We start from the raw sequence: 17,938 nt of genomic DNA, 5'->3' as shown, positions 1-17,938 counted from the left end.
ACCGTGCATTTACGCGTTACTCAGGCACTGCAAATCATCAATGAAAAGGGAACTTCCTGCTGAGTTCAATGATACCTCACAGAAGACTCTACGTCATACAGTTCATTAGCTGTGAAAGGGGGCGTGGTTAAGTTATAGGGGGCGGGCCAAACCATCACCAATTAAGAAGGAGCTCGCTGCTGTGTTCAATGACACCTCACACAAGACTCTACCTTAAACGGTTCAAATGTTATGAAAGGGGGCGTGGCCTGAGTAAGTGTGCGTGGTTAAAGTATAGGGGGCGGCTCAGTAGCACGTGTCGACCACACATAAGTTTCATGTAAATCGGATGATGTTTGTCATATAACTGTAGATGTCCTCAGACCTGGACCCTTGTCAATTGTGAGAAAATTCGGGCAGATACGACAACGTACACTCAAGTTACAACAATTTCTTTGTTCATTGCTAAACACCCAAAATGGCCACCACGCCACGCCCACACCGTCTGACGAAAAGTTTTTCTTTTAATAACTTTTCATCTTTAAGGTGTTGAGATGGTACAGACCAAGTTTGAAGTCCATCGGATGAAATCTCTAGGAGGAGTTCGTTAAAGTATAGCACCTTGACTTTTAGACCTACTTCCTGTTGCCACTAGGGGGCGCTATGACTTTAAGTAAATATCGGCCTTTATTTGTCCTCAGGGTTGGACTCTTATGAATCATGAAAGGTTTCGAGCCAGTTGGACAATGTACACTCAAGTTACACCCACTTCCTGTTTTGATGGCGAAACGCACAAAATTACCACCACGCCCTATGACGAAAAGTTTTTCTTTTAACAACTTTTCATCTTTAACGTCTTAAGATGGCACAGACCAAATTTGAAGTTGATCGGATGAAATCTCTAGGAGGAGTTTGTTAAAGTACGACGTGGAAATGGCCAAAATCGCACTAATTTCTAACTTTGAAATCAAAATGGTGGACTTCCTGTTGGGTTTAGGGTATGGCTCCAATGATGTTTTATGTACATCTTGACATGTTACATATGTGTACCAACTTTCGTGAGTCTACGTTAAACGCACTGCAGGGGCTCAATTTTTTTAACTTTGTAGGGGGCGCTAGCGAGCCATTTTTGTGCGCCTATTCCCGAAACCCTTAAAATATGTAAATTTTCATCAGACTTGATGTGACCGTCAATTTTGGTGAGTTTGTGTTAAGTTAAGTTAAGCCCCTGTAATAATAATAATAATAATTCCTTCAGTTTCAATAGGGCCTTCGCCGCTGTCGGCGCTCGGGCCCTAATAACTTATTTCACCAGTAAATTGCTGTTAAATGACAAAAACAGATGAGAAAAGGGTATTTTAAAATAACTTTGAATGCACCACAAGGTTTACCCGTTTCAAGTTAATGCAACATTTAGGATATATTGTGCAGCCCTAGCTACAACTGTTAATTTGTGCAAATGATTAGTAACCTAATCTTTGAATGGTATGATTATGACGGTTTCAGTTCAGAGCAGTGGTCAGTTAATGTATATTTTTAGGCTGCTTACACATTCAGTCGGTCCGTGATCGTCTGCCACGCTTTCTCTCGCTGTTTCATTGCAACGGCCCTGTTTCCTTTTTATAAATAATGGGCCTCATTCACCAATATCTTCCTAAGTTTTCTCTTAAACATGTTCTTAAAAAAGTCCCTAAGAATAGTCTACATTGGATTCATGACGTGTTCTTAAACAACAGAATTGTTCGCACCTGTGTTCTTAGGATTGATGAATCCCACGTCTTTGTAATAATGAAATGAAAGCACGTGCCAGTTGTTCCTAATTAGCATAAGAAAACACCCCGCAAATTCCCATATAAGGACGTGCATAGAAGTGATAAGTCTACCTCCTGGGTAGCGGTAGACTGCGTTCAGGAGATGGTTGTCGGAGTCGCAGATGACTTGTACATTGCAGTGGTGGAGGAAGTACTGAATGTCAGTACTTAAGTAAAAGTACAAACAATATAACAGACATATTTACTTTAGTAAAAGTCGAAGTAGCCTACCACTAGGGCTGTCAACTTTAGTCGTTTAGTCGACTAATCGGTCGATGCCGTCTTGGTCGACTGACATTCTCATTGGTCGACCAGTTGCATAATATTTTTTTTTTTTTTTTTTTTTTTTACCAATAAAGACATTTTCATTGATTTACTCCTTGATATTTATTCCTTTATAAGCAGTTATATATTACTGTATTCTAAATATAATTAGCCTATGTTTTATCCCAAACTTTAAATGCTTTAATTTAGGCTATTTTGTAACAGCGCCACAGTTTAGCGCACTACGTAGAACACTCGGGAACCGCAGCTGTGGCTGGCTGCACTGCTGCTTCGCGCTCAGTATGGAATATAGGTAGTTTTGCTGTATTCATTCAGTTAGAACGCTACTTGTTTTGGCTTTAGTCGACAAAATGTCCAAGAAATCTAAATCTTTTGTCTGGCTGCATTTTACAAAAAAAGACGACAAGACTGTGGAGTGCAAGCTATGCGGCCTAAAGCTAACTTACCATAGCTCAACGACCAATATGGCCTATCACCTAAAAGCGGTAAGTGAGATATACATGTGTCAGACAGCTTGCTATGTCTAATGTCTAAAAGTTTATATTGGTTATGTACTAGGCGCATCCCCAGGCCATGCCACAGGCGTCAGGAAGCACCCAGATGCAACTGGAGTTGGTCCATCCTCTGTCGGCGAAGAGAAAGGAGGACATCACTAAGGGGTTTGTGCATTACATCGCCCAAGATATGAGGCCAGTCAACACAGTGGAAGGAGAGGGCTTTAAGAACATGTTTAAAATCGTCGAGCCAAGATATACTGTGCCAGCACGGGAGACTGTCATGCGTGCGCTACGTTCGCAGTTTGATGGACTTAAAGTAAATGTAAACCAGTTACTCCAATCCTCCGAGGCTGCAAGCCTCACAACTGATTTGTGGTCTTCGCTTAGAATGGAGGCATACATGACAGTTACGGCCCATTTTATCGATGCGGACTGGAAAATGAATAGCGTTGTGTTAGAAACAAAGCAGCTGGATGAAGCGCACACGGGAGAAAATGTCGCTGCGCGACTCACTCAAGTCGCGGACACTTACCACATTCCACCAGAGAAGTGGGTGTCAGTGTCAGTGGTAACGGACAACGCTGCCAACATGGTCCTCTCGGTGGAATTACTGAAGGGATCCGGTCAGTGGCCAGACGTGGAGTTGGTTAGGTGTGCAGGCCACACCCTGCAGCTGTGCGTAAATGCTGCCTTAAAAGAAGACCCGGTATCGCGCACGGTGGCTGCGGCGCGCCGTCTTGTTGGGCACTTCAAAAAGGGACACAAAGCAAAAACGGGTCTCAAAGAGAAACAGGTGCAGCAAAAAGCTCCTGAGCACGAACTCATCCAGGATGTGGCCACCCGGTGGAACTCCACCTGCTTTATGTTGGAGCGACTGTTGGAGCAGCGCTGGCCCATCAGCGCCGTTTTATCGGATCCCAATTACACTAAGAGGAGTGACAGCAGCACTTTGGACATGACAACAGAGCAGTGGAATATGGCTGAAGACATCACAGACGTTCTTAAGCCCTTTATTACACTGACTGAGCTGTTGTCGGAGGAGACTAACACATCCCTGTCTGCGGCCTTCCCAATGCTTGAGAATCTAAAAAAATTTCATCTTGCCGTCACAGATAACGATAGTCCAACAAAGAAGATGAAACTTAAGCTTGTGCAGGAAATAGATAGTTGATGGAAACTCAAAGACCGAGTTGTGATGACAAGCAGCCTGTACATTTTAGCTGCAGTACTGGACCCGCGCTTCAAACAGCTACCTTTTCTTAATGATGAGAAACGGGATGAGGCCTATTCTGAAGTCGTAAAACTTGCACAAAGGCTAAGCCTCTCAGGAGACAGAGCAGACAGGGGATGATGAGGACCCGTTGGCAAAAAAACAGAAAACGGCAGAAGAGAAAGAGATAGCAATGCTTCTTTGTGGACATGGTGCAGAGGATGACCCTGATGAGCCAAGCGCACAAAGATCCTCTTGCGACGAAATGAAAGATTATCTTCAGGACAGAAGTAAAGTGGACACTGCTGGACCACTTGCGTGGTGGAAAAATAATGAGGAGAGATATCCACGACTTGCTCGGGCAGCCAAACGCCTGCTCTGCATCCCTGCAACCTCCACTCCTGCAGAGCGCATATTTTCCAAAGCAGGATTTATTGTTAACAAGTCGAGGAGCTGTCTTTTACCCAAGAATGTGGACATGTTAGTGTTTTTGGCCCACAACATAAAAAGGTGGACTAGGCCTGCAGATCGGTAAGTAGCCTTAATGGCTCTATTATGCTGACTCAATAGATTGTGTTTTGTTTTTGTTTTTATTTGTACACTTGACGCGTTTGAAATTAGCCTAAATAATGTAACAAAACGAAAATAAACCTATATGCCTTCCTACTATACAGCCCATTATTATTAGGATTGTTTTTTAGGCTATTTGGGTTTGTTTTAAAACGCCTAGATCGGCTGGACAAAAGTTAACCCATAGCTTTGAAAGTAAAGAAGAATATACAGCCTGTATAAACGAGAGCTTTTGTTAGGATTTTTCATTATTTGGCAGTTTTAGCAGTTATATTTTTTGTAGTGTGTGGTGTGGTCAGGTACGCGATTGTGACTGTCACTATAGACCTAGGACAGAGCTCCTCACTTTGCAGTTAAAAAGAATCACTTAATTTTCAAAGAATTGTATTATTATTATAGTTTTATGTATTATTGATGTTTTTTCGTTGTTTTATAAATGCTCTATGACAAATGTTTAATAAATGTTCAATTATTTAATAAATGTTCAATCAAAAAGCAAAACATTGCGTCTTTTTTTTTTTTTTTTTTTTTTCAGTCGACTGATCGTTGCGCAGGACAGGACTTTGGTCGACTAAGCATTTCTTTGGTTGACTACAGCCCTACCTACCACAATGACAACCCTGCTTAAGTAAAAGTAAAAAGTACCTGATTTATGTACTTTAAGTAAAAGTACTTGCATAACGAGTTATTCTCTTAATCTTATTTGCATATTACAATTTTAAATGGTAATAATGGAATATAATGGAGATATGTTGTTAGAATCAGAATGCGGTTGGTTTTATTCATGGATGTATTTTAAAACGGTTTTATTTTCTTTAACCATGTAAGCAAATAAAGTGTGTGAAGCAGCGGAAATGGGGAAGAGCTGTGAAGAGGTCCAGCCAAATAAATAAGATATGAACACGTCTTACGCTGCCTGGCGGAGGAGTAAACAACGCTGTGGAGAGAAATAGATGGCAACTATGATTTAAAATCGGGAATAATAAAAAACAAACATTTTCATTTTCACTTTTACCGGAGGCTGTATTACCGAGGGTCAGTGGCGCTGCGGCCGGGCTCTGGAGCACCGGAGTCGGCTTGGAACCCGATGAAGAATCGGCGGTGCCCCATATATACTGTATCTACGGCAACCAAACGTCAGTGGTGAGACAAACTTGTGACGGTCAGGAAGACATTTTGGCAGGGGGAAAAACTGATCAGAAAATGTAATGGAACGTTGTAGAAATGTAGTGGAGTAGAAAGTATAGATAATGCTGCAAAATGGAACAAAGTAAACGTCAAAAGTATGCACTATTGATTCTACTTAAAGTAAAGTACAGATACGTGAAAAATTTACTTAAGTACAGTAACGAAGAATATGTACTTTGTTACATTCTTCCACTGCGTTTTGGCCCTATAAATAGCGCGATCAATCACCAAATAACGCAGGATTTAATCAGTTTAATTGCTGATGTAAATTGCAGTCTTAGTGTTTCTTTGCAAACTATGATTTTTTTTTTCAACAGATGATTAGAAATACATTACAGTACAATACTGTCATTGTAAACGACTGTAGAATTAAATAAAACACAGTAACCAATTATTTGGAGCAAACTATCATCACTGAAATGAAGAGCTGTATAGTAACGAATAGGGATTTGACTATAATTTGAATATTTTAAAAAAAATGATGATATTCGAACGAATATTAGGCAGCCCTTAATATTCGAATTTCGAACCTGTTATGGGCATTCTTTTTTGTAAATGTGTTTGCTTGTAAACCTTGTTTTCATTTCAGATTCTGAGGCTTTTTCACACAACTTCGAATATGATTTTACCTAACACTATTTAACATTTTTTAAATGAAAATCTTTTGCTATGTTTACACCTCATGTCCACACTACTGAGGTTAGCAGAGTTTCCCATACATTGGTTCTACTTGGGTGCACCGCCCAGGTATATAAAATCCAAATCAAATTTTTTTTCCAAACAACAGTGAATTTTTTACAGCGCAGACAGACCAGCTGCCTCCAGCCCCTCCCCCTCGCAAAGTTGTGTGCCACATGCATGTCAGCACCAACGTTGCACTTGCTCAGAGAGGCTATCGTTAGTAGTAGCATGCTGCTGGTGGTCTTGAAATGGGATTAACTGTACTAATAAAACCGTAGAAACAACAGGGCCACGCTGCTGTGAAAGCTCCCCGAACATCATTTATCAGAGTCTGGTTGTTACCCCTCTCGGCGCCAGGCTCCTCCGCTTCATGTCTTTATAATGGAGCTAGCTAACCGGCGCTAACTGCTAATCAGAGCTAATGGTTGCTAACCGAGCCTTCAGTTCTCCGTTCCTGTATCCATTAACTGTATTCATGGACCCGAGACCGAATAAAACTCTTAATTTTATTAAATTGGCTGTAAAAGTTTTAAACTACAACTCAGAGTTGTTTGAATGACAGAAATCTGCTCAGATGAGAACTTAATGAGTGCAACAGGACATGTATAGTACAGAACAGTAGGCTATGTTTAGGAACCCCAAAACATGGATTAATACACTTAAAAAAATGAACAAAGATCTAACAAACAAAATGAACAATAATTTACTTTAGATATTCCTAGTCTTATGTGATTTAACAGGAGTTAGGAGGAAACAGTGTTGAGATTAATAATATGTCATTTTCTGTATGGAGTATAGTATTATGGGTATTTTATCTGCTGAGCTGTTAACATTTGGCAACAAAAAAAATAATGATGTAATTGTCAAAGCACATTATGGCTAAACTTTTTCGTCATCTATATATAAATAGCAGGAACGTCTGTCTGTCCATCTGTTATTTGCATATCTCTTGAACCGTTAGTCCGATGGATTTCAAACTTGAGAGGTGTCTTGCTACGGGCACGAGTAAATGAATAGGCTACATTTTAATATCTGTTTATTTATCACAAGTTATATCATTATCGCGATATTTAACAACGTTACGGCATATCGCATATTTTCCTCATATCGTGCAGCCCTAATAACTACCCTGAAATTGTGTCAGATGCCGCATAGTGTAGCAATATTTTCATCTGTATGTGTCATCTTTTATTCTAATTTGTTTAATATGTAAATAGTTTTTTCTTTCTAAATGATCTGATAATGTTGTGTAGTCATTGTTTCACCTTCGTTTGACTAGTTTATAACTGAACCCATTATTACTAAAGCTAGTCATCACGCACCGTGCCGTCACATCCTGCGCCACACACCACCACCAGTAAATTCTCAACCTGTGGGAAACACTGAGAAGAGCCCGATGGCTTCCATAGTAACATGTCTGCAACCAGAAGAACTTGTATGTATTTCAAAAGGTTTTAATGATGTTTGAAGGATGCAAAATACCCAGAATGTGTATGAAAGGTTTCTGTTATTTTAAAGTTACCATGGAATTTCTAACTAAAAGTAAAACTGAAGAGAGTGACCAACTGTTTTAATTTTTAAATTTCCAATCATTTGAATGGAGAAAATTTAGAATATTTCGGAACTTATAAAAGTTATGAAAAGTGCATATGCTTCCATAATAACATGTCTGCAACCAGCACAAAACTTCATTTTGTCATAAATTATTGTATGAAGAGTGAAAATTGTGAGTGAGAGCAAGTCCAGGGTTTAAGAAGGTTGTTCACTAACTCTCTCTCTCTCTCTCTCTCTCTCTCTGTTTGTCGGAGAGGAGGAGAGGGACCCAAACGTCACCACTGTCAACACTGTGACAAATCCTTCACAACATCTGGATATTTAAAGATTCATCAGAGAGTTCACACTGGAGACAATCTACACAGCTGTGATCAATGTGGGGCAGCTTTCACACGACAGAGTACCCTAAAAATACATCAACGCATTCACACTGGAGAGAAGCCTTACAGCTGTGATCTGTGTGGTAAAACTTTTTCTCATAGTAATGGCCTTAAATCTCACCAGCGCATTCACACTGGAGAGAAGCCGTACTGGTGTGATCAATGTGGTAAAACTTTTTCTCAGAGTAGTAGCCTTAAAAAACATCAACGCATTCACACTGGAGATAAGTCGTACAGCTGTGATCTATGTGGTAAAACTTTTTCTAGGAGTAATTCTTTAAAAAGCCACAGACGTGTTCACACTGGAGAGAAGCCGTACTGGTGTGAACAATGTGGGGAAACGTTTTCTCACAGTAGTCACCTTAAATCTCACCAGCACATTCACGCTGCCTCGTTGTGACCATGTTTCAGAGCCAAGCTGTGTCCTCCTGCCTCCTCCTCATGCCCTGATAGCTGTGTTGTTATTTTCTGATCTTCTCTCCACATTGAAGGCTGACCAGCAGTAACTTTATCTTCTGAACAGCATGTATGTTATCCTGGCTACGACTACACATTACGCTCCCTCCTCTCTTTAAAAGAGAAACGACAACCTGAAGAATAAATAAAAATGTTGTGCATCGTCATGTTTCCTGTACTGAGTAGGCTATCATTGCCAAACTTATATAACATAACACTATACCTTTTTAAAAGCGAGGAATAATATCTTGTCTCCTTCGTATAGCCCCAGTTGTGCCCTGCAATCTGGGCATCTGGCACCAGAACCCTACAGGCTAAAACAATGTTGCAGAATTTTCCTGGCGTGTATAGTAGGGTCCCCCCCCCCTGCTGATGCAAGACCATGCCCTTAATCAATCCAATGGAGCGCTCCACCGTGGCCTGTGCGTATACGTGTGCACTGTTGTACCGGCGAATAGAGGTCTTTTAAAATAAATCTTTTAAAAGAGCCAGATCTGCAATTGCTGATAAGTGATCAACTGATGACTTCTCCTTCTCCTGTTAAACTGATTATATGCTGCACCGCAAGTCCACACTGACTCGAAAACTTGCGTACACGAGTTCAGACCAGACGTTAGATTTTATCGCAGCCTACGCTCACGTTCAAATTGCGTAGGAATTGGCGTACGCCCATCCTACGCCTCTTTTAGGTCATACGCACGTTTCATAAATGAGGGCCAATGTGTTTAAACTGCGTCTGTGCCGCCGCCATCTTGGGACAGACAACTGATCTTAAAGACTCCGAAAAAGATTGTTGTACTGCTTTTGGATGTTCATGTGAAAGAAATGCTAAACTAAGCAACATGGAATAACATTTCACGGATGATAAATGTGTTTTACAATATTATACTATTACTAAAGTGTTGAATTTAATATCACAAAAGGTAACATTAATCCTTCTTTTAAGCTAACAGTAAGTTAAGTGACTGTCCTGATACTGAATTGAGCTAATGCTAGCTTGTGTCAGGTCATGTATGTTTTATTTAAGTGATTATTAACATCTCAGTAAGATGCTGAAAACGATGTTTATGTGTGTCACTGAACAGTTCCTCGCATCATTCCCCATAGACCCCCATGTGAAAAAATCCAAACTTTAAATCAGAAATATATAAATATTTACAATCTGGTACAAAACAAACGGTTTTGGTCTATGAAGCTAATTTCACACTTCATAACAACTGTTTATATAACTCACCTGTTTAAATTTTATCAAGGCTTAAATCAGCAGACTGTCTCTAGCTTCAAAATATCTTGAAAAAGTTTGGTAAGAATACCTGCATTTTTAATTTAATCAAGTATCCTGTGTTATAAATACATGTCTGGCATTTGTAGTAAACCGCTTGAAAATCTGTTGGAAATTCAGGGAGAAATTATGATTTTAATTGTGGATAGATCTTCTGCCTCCATAGACACACATGCATTAGGAGGAGCACAATGTTCGTTAGGAAATGGTCGCCATGTCAACATATCGCTCCAATAAACAGCAGCGGCCAATGTGGTATCTACGTATATTTATATATTTATGGTATCCCCGAGGCTTCTTCAGTGGATTAGACACATGAGAACAGCTGGTTGTATTCGGGAGGGAGTTTGCGAGCTTTTGGCTAATTCTGGGATTTTTAACCCATGTATAATCATTTGTTTTATTAATTTGATCTGTCCTCTTCTTAAATAAACTGAATTGAATTGAACTTCGACATTTAGTTTATTCTTATTTTACAGATTTATTCTTTTTTATGACACTCTTATGACATCATACTTAAGTTTATCACAAACATTCAACATCAACACACATCTGGAGATACATGGTTTTCATTGGACAGGAAGGGAAAAAACTAATCTGAAAAGTAACTAGAAAATGCATTTCCTGCAGAAAATGCTTGTGAATGCTGAAAAGCTAAATTGCTAAAGTTGAACTAGATTGCTGGCTTTAATGTGAAAGAAGGTGAAGCAGTAAGAATAGTTGGTTTAAATTAGTTAAAATTTCATTAACATGTTAAATAACACCAAACATGTATAATACTAAAGTGGAATATTTAAAGGTTTTCTGAAAAGCTGTCACTACACTGAATTGCAGGCTTCAATGTGAAGAAGAAGGTGAAGTTGTGCAAAAAATGTGCAAAAGTGGAAACTGTTCTAATTAATATGAATGTCTTTAAAAATTTGAATAATACTAACATTGTATGAAATATCTGCAACACTGAACTCTATCGATCTGCGCTCGTTGCTGAGCAACAGTGTGCTCCGTTAGTGTCTCCTCTATAGTTCGGTGGGCTCGGTGAGAATCGGGGCTGAAGTTGTAATTAATTATTTATTAATAATTGCATTTTTCATTTGGTTCGGTTTGCGTCACACTGCACTTTATCAAACGCAGCAAACACTGTAAACACACGTCACGTGGTGGAAGCAGTCGCTTGTTGATTGGACAGAATATCAGAGGGAAACTTTCCGAAATAATGAAGCTCCACTACATTTCTACCGTGTTGGCTTCTCTGGTTCTGCTTTAGTGTTTGTCATATTTTAGAGGAAGGTGAACAATGTGAGCAGCTGACAGTGTTGGCTGTATCATTAAATGTCTTTAGTTGTGTTAAAGAGGAGTTGGAGCAGAGTGTCTGTTAAAACCTAGGCCACTGTTTGAGGCTAACTGTAATATTACTGGAAGCTGACTCGCTAGAAAAATGTTTATGCAGTATAACTCTGTAAATTGAAAAAAACGCCTGCTGAGAAACGAGTTTCAGGCCTTCACATTTGCTGGAGGAACTAACTTGCACACACATTACATATGGATCTGAAAGTTATCATCCCTTAAACCAGATATTTAAGTCTGTAAACTGTGTGAAAGGTTGAAACTGCAGGCTAGTAAATGCTCTGTTTTTGGTCCACTTCCTGTGTTTGGGTCAGATCACGTTCTCACCTAGTCTGGCTATCACCAGACCAAGCTCAATCTTTTCAGATTGAACAGGGTGAAATCAAATCACCATCAGATGGGGCTGGGTTTACCCAGTCTAGTTCTCACCTGAAGTGAACTGAACTCTAGTTCACTTGGAAGAGAACCGAGACCCCTGTTATCAAGTGGACCAGAGTTCAGATGAGCTTTCACACCGCCCCAAACCAACCGACTATCGGACCAAACCCTCCAGAGTTCATTTATAACGGACCAAACTGCTCAGGTGTGAAGGAGACCTTAGGTGGTGTGGCGTTTCTGTTGCGTGTCATTTGCGTGGCGACTGCGTGGCGTTTTCTTGGTCTTTACACACCAGAAACGTGTCTGACGCGGTGCTGCTGCTGCTGCTGCTGCTAGCCCTGTCTGTACACATGTATGTTTCCCATTGATAAAATGAAATAAGCAGTAGTATACTTCATGGTAAACATAAATATATACTGATTTGATTACAGCAATGACAACGTCGGCAGTATTGATGGCAAAATAGGCTACAGAATATTTTGTTCTGTATTGACAGGTGCAATATTTGAAAATCAATAATAATTTTTTTTTAAATTACATTTATATCTGCATTTAAAGTCTCTTTCCGACCAAGCAGTTACAGGAACGTAGTTATAGGAACAGTCCACTTCTAAACAGTTCTACTAACTACTCTCCCCCAAAACCGTTTTTCCATTTGCATTCCCACTGGCCAAGTGGCCATAGGAACTGGTAGGAGGGGTAAGGGAGTGACGCAAGCACAGAGACGGTCTTTATAGCGTTGTCACTTGACTTTAGCGCCACATACAAACAGCCATTTGCGCTAGCTCACTGGAGATTTTCCTGAAGATTTTAATGTTTTCTTGTAGATCCTTCCAGGTCCCTCTGCACCTCTTTGGTGGCGTACATGGCCAGCAGCGCCTGCACCTCCACATCAGTCCTCTTTTCAGAGTTCAGCATTCCGTCCATTCTCGTAGTAATTCACGTAGTCAAGTAATTCAAGTATGTTTTGCTAACACAGACGGCATGGCTTTTACAGATGGCACGCTGTGGGGGCGTGACTAGGTCATTATGCAGGAAAGGGAAAAGACCCTGCCCTGAAGTAGGAGCTGAAAGAGTTACAGGAACTGCAGTCAGAGGAACTTAATAATCCCCAAATTGGTCTAGTCGGAACACGAGAAAAAAAGGCTTCTAGGAACGTTATGTTCTAGGAACTGCAAAAATCCCTCCGGTCGGAAAGCGGCTTATGTCAAAACCTAGAGACTTTCAAACATCAAAATGTCATTTATTAAATGTATTTGTGTCAAAATCACATATAAACATATTTTAGTATTCTATTTTGCCTGAAAACACTTCCAACACGCTTGCGTGTCGCGTTAAAAAAGGCGTTGTTGTGACATTTCTGTCGCTCCACTTTATTCCTATGGGTGACGTCAAGCGACTTTGTCCCGGGAAGGCTGCGCTGCATTTGAAAAAATGCTGTGCGTCAAAAAGCTTGCCAATACCCATCTTTATGCAAATTAATCAGCTGAACGCGACTATCCAATAGAAGTAGAGCACAGGGGAGACTGGGGGAAGATCTGCAGCATGAGACGTGTGTGTCACACAGGCAGTGTGTTAGCTCTAACCTGTTAACATGGGACCAAAATAAAAATGGACACGCCACGCAGCTCATACGCTCACGCCACACAGCCAGAAAAGGAACATATTGTTGCAGAAAAATAATATATATATAAAAAATATAGTTTTCTCCTGTTGGTCTCTTTCATACTTTTGCTCATCGTGCTCATCAGTGTTGTTCATGAACGCGCTAAAAGAGCCTGTTCATTAAACCTTTTCAGACTGAAGGCTTTAAAAATCTATCATTTTAATCTTGATGCACACCATAATAAGACTTGTGCCTAAGATAGAAAATATATAATCTTTCAGAACCTTGAAGGCTTCATAATTTCACACTCTGAAATGTACACAGTGAGTACTTTTACTTTGAATACTTCAAATTAGTGCTAAGTAAGTATGTAGCCTACTTTGACTCCAGTAGACTTTCTAATGCAGGATCTTTACTTGTAACAGAGTATTTCTACACTGTGGTAGCCTATTGCTACTTTAACTTTAATCTTTAGTTTAGTTTGGTCACTTTTTATTTCACTTTTATTCTGCTCAACCTGAGGCAGATTATTTTGATGATTAAGACATGAACATGTGTCTTGTTTGCTCTCTCTCGTGTTCTCTTCAGAAACAACCGTTCAAACACAAGATAGGAGCTACGATCACTTTTTGGCAAGTGGAAACGTGCATTTTATGGATATATTGCTTCTTAAAGAATGTATTTAAACTGGTTAAGTTCTTGTGGGCTATAATCAGTCAGATATAATATAAATCCAGTATTTTTGAGGCAGAAACAACCTTTCAGTGTAAAGGTAGGGGCTGTGATCACTTTTTGTCAGAACAGCAGAAGCGCGTGTCCCTCCCTCCCGCTCCAGGCGACTGATGGACGGACAGGTGCTGCTGTCGGTTCACTTTCCTTCTTCAGTTGTCGGATGGAAAGTTGGAGATGTTTCCAATCAGCAGAAATCAACTGGGACAGCCAACCAACACACAAACTGGGAGTACCTACACTTTAATTAATGTTGACTTTGTGAATATTATATCTGAACTTTTAGCTTCAGTCTTCATCACAGACTCCAGCTTCTTTTCAGTTAAATCCATCAGAACAGATGATTACTCTGCGGAGAGTGAAGCCAAACATTAAAAATAACTTTTAGCTTCAACAACTAACTGACTTGTTTTCATTCCTGCAGAATGACTCCTCAACAATAACTCCCATCCCAATACTGACCTTACTTCCTTCACCTTTTAATGGTTCTGCTGTTACCTTCTGCTTTGGTAGCACTAGGGTTACAACCTTTCTGCCTAATGTCTGTCTCATCTTATTGCTTTTCCCGTCTTTTATTCCTGTTGGCCAGTCAGACTCTTAAAGTTTGGATTTTAGTTCTCTTACAAGCCAGTAACTGACACTCTGCAGATATGATAGTTTTGTCATTGTGGAACAAACAATCCTTCATGTACATACCCAAAAACTCTAAGGATTAATATTGTTATAAAATCTAATTTCATTTTATGTTGTAGTTTGAATTGAGGATTTAAAAGTATAAAATGTGTACGAAGGGTGCGATTTGTGAGAAAATCGGATGGGGGGGATGTTTTTAAATCATGCAAAAGAAAACGTGCTATAATGAAACCCCCCCTCTCAGTCCCATGGATATGGAGCTCCCAGTCACCTACTGGCCTCTAAACACATCTTCAAACTGACGCTGATTCAACAGAGCTTTGTAGCAGCTAAACAACTGCTGCTGGCAGCCGGCGTCCCGGAGCTCTGTAGCAGCTCACAGTTTATCTCCCCTCGCACTAAAGACTGGTCACGTTACAGCACTTTACTTACGCTTTGGCTACAGTGAAGGCGTAACGTATGAGGACCGTTAGCGTAGCGTATGTGTCGTGGAATGTATCTTTTAACCAGCTCCACCTGCAGTGCCACACGGCGTAGGATTGTGGGAGTCACAGGCGAGACGGAGAGCTTTTACTTTGGGATTGTTGTTTCTTCCGTTTTTTTGGAGTCGGCACAGCGCTGTGAAAACATTAATCTACTGTCAGCTGTTGTCAGAGGACGCAGGGGAGGGAAACAAGAAATAAAAACACAAACTCTCAAAACCAAACTGCCAATACGCTCACTGACAGTCATTAAGTCGTTTCCTCTATATCGGTAGTTTAATTTAAAAGAAATATAGACACTTTATGATCCATTTCGGTGTGAAAGGGCCGCACACACCTCTGGTAAAAATCTAAATAGAAGACTGTCCTGTTTCTACCTTGTAGAGCAGATCTCTGTGGAGCATATGCACCACTACGCTGCTCTCTGCCCGCTGTCTCCAGTTTGATGATTATGGTGGAAGAGTAGTGTTGGAACATCAGCTCCTCTTACGTTACGCGTGCAATGTAGCCGGCCAGTAGAGTTAAAATACTTCTATTTTAGGTATATAATATATGGTCTATTGGTGAAGCATCATTAATCACTTTGAGGGGGGGGGGGATACATTTTGTCCCCACCGTGCATAAAAATAATTCAGCAGAGGCAGGGACATGTAGACCAGAAAGCGGACAATCCCAAGCATCCCCCTTTTATTTCCTTCCAGCTAGAATATAAAGTGCAGCTTCCAGCATGAAGCGTAGCCCACAATTCACTGCAACATGAGGTCACACAGGTCGGACGCCGCCTGTGCTCTAGAGACCCGTCGACAAATGTGAGTAGATATTTAAATGTATTTTTAACACCGCTGCTTTTGCTATGTTGATCTGCGAGCTGCAGTCAGGAGATGATTTTATTGTTTTAATTTGGAGGTTTTCTTCTCACCCAAGAGTGAGGGAGTGGTACATGTAAAGGTAAATGTCAGACAAAAACAACCAGTGTAAAAAAAGTATTAAGGTAGTAAATATTTTTTGTTAATATTAACGATAAACCATCCAAATACGCTAAAGTTAGCCATGGCGTTCCTCAAGGCTCAGTGCTTGGACCAATTCTATTCTCTTTATATATGCTTCCTCTAGGCAATATTATTAGGAAACACTCAATTAACTTTCACTGTTACGCAGACGACACCCAATTATATCTGTCAATTAAGCCAGACGAAAGCGGTCAGTTAGCTAAACTTCAAGCGTGCATTAAAGATATAAAATCCTGGATGACCCACAATTTTCTGATGTTAAACTCAAACAAAACGGATGTTATTGTGCTGGGACCCAAGCACCACCGAACTTCATTATCTAAAGATATAGCTACCCTAGATGGTATTGCCCTGGCCTCCAGTACTACTGTCAAAAATCTAGGAGTCGTTTTTGACCAGGATCTATCCTTTAACGCCCACTTAAAACAAACCTCTAGAACAGCCTTTCTCCATCTCCGTAACATTGCCAAAATCAGGAACATCCTCTCGCAAAACGATGCTGAAAAACTAGTCCATGCATTCGTTACTTCCCGGCTGGACTACTGTAATTCTTTACTATCAGGCTGCTCAAATAAGTCCCTCAAGACCCTCCAGCTGATCCAGAATGCTGCATCACGTGTTCTGACAAGAACTAAGAAAAGAGATCATATTTCTCCTGTATTAGCTTCTCTGCATTGGCTTCCTGTAAAATCCAGTATTGAATTTAAAATCCTTCTCCTGACCTACAAAGCACTAAATGGTCAAGCACCATCATACATAGAAGAGCTTTTAGTACCTTATTGTCCCACTAGAGCACTGCGCTCCCAGAACTCAGAGCTACTTGTGGTTCCTAGAGTCTCTAAAAGTAGAATGGGAGCCAGAGCCTTCAGCTACCAGGCTCCTCTCCTGTGGAACCAGCTCCCAACTTGGGTTCGGGGGGCAGACACCGTCGCCACATTTAAGAATAAACTGAAAACCATCATCTTTGATAAAGCTTATAGTTAGGGAGTGAGGAGTTGTAGCGTAGTAGAGTAGAGGGAGGCAGGAAGTACAAGCCCGTTCCGGCAGGGGAGAGTACGAGCCCGGTCCAGGGCCCCTCTCTTTAGCCTGCCTCTCTTAGTTATGCTATTATAACTCTAGACTGCTGTCGGAAGTTCCTTCCTTCCAAGGACACAATGAGCTGCTCCCTCTTCTCTCTTTTCACTTGTCTCCTTCTGTGTGCATCTTAGTCCCAGAAATGCTTGTTACTAACCTAGCTCTGGGGAGTTTTCTCCCCGGAGTCCCTATGCTTCTTCTTCACCCAGAACATCTCCTTGGAATTGGGTGGCACCTACACCGGGGTCCTGGGTGCAGCTGACGCTATGGACTTACTACACCCTGCTACGCTCTGCGATTCCCCGCAGTGTCCGACTGCGTCCTGCCGCGTCCAACCGCGTCCACCCAGGCTGCTGTGCCACACCACACCCCATAACGCCCTGCTCTGCCCTACTATGACATGAACTACTACGACTACCATTGTGGTCACTGTTTCACTATCTTTATTATGACTACTATTGCCACCATTCACCACACCCCCAACCAGTGCCGTCAGACACCGCCTACCAAGAGTCTGGGTCTGTCCGAGGTTTCTTCCTAACAAAAAAAAGGGAGTTTTTCCTTGCCACTGTCGCAATAGCTACTGCTAATGCTTGCTCTTGAGGCAACCACTGTAATAGTTGGGGCTTCGTAAAGTACAGAGTTTGGTCTAGACCTACTCTATCTGTAAAGTGTCTCGAGATAACTCTTGTTATGATTGGATACTATAAATAAATTGAATTGAAATTGAATTGAAATAAATTGAATTGAATATTAACAGCTAAATGTACTTAAAGTATGAAAGTAATA

The 17,938-nt window shown here is 40.8% G+C and overlaps 2 protein-coding genes across 2 annotated transcripts in view; both read left to right on the top strand.

The window, feature by feature from the left end:
- LOC116057155 (zinc finger protein 271-like) overlaps positions 1-17,938 on the top strand; it is a 191,947-nt gene that overhangs the window by 96,334 nt on the left and 77,675 nt on the right. The gene's annotated exons all lie outside the window — the stretch shown is intronic.
- The window catches only part of LOC116057164 (NACHT, LRR and PYD domains-containing protein 3-like), a 120,675-nt gene that overhangs the window by 34,522 nt on the left and 68,215 nt on the right, over positions 1-17,938 (top strand). The window lies entirely within an intron of this gene.

Source organism: Sander lucioperca, chromosome 5 (assembly GCF_008315115.2).
Source record: "Sander lucioperca isolate FBNREF2018 chromosome 5, SLUC_FBN_1.2, whole genome shotgun sequence".
NCBI classification, from domain to species: domain Eukaryota; kingdom Metazoa; phylum Chordata; class Actinopteri; order Perciformes; family Percidae; genus Sander; species Sander lucioperca.
The sequence above is the reverse complement of the archived record's forward strand: the minus strand, read 5'-3'. Positions and strand labels throughout refer to the sequence as shown.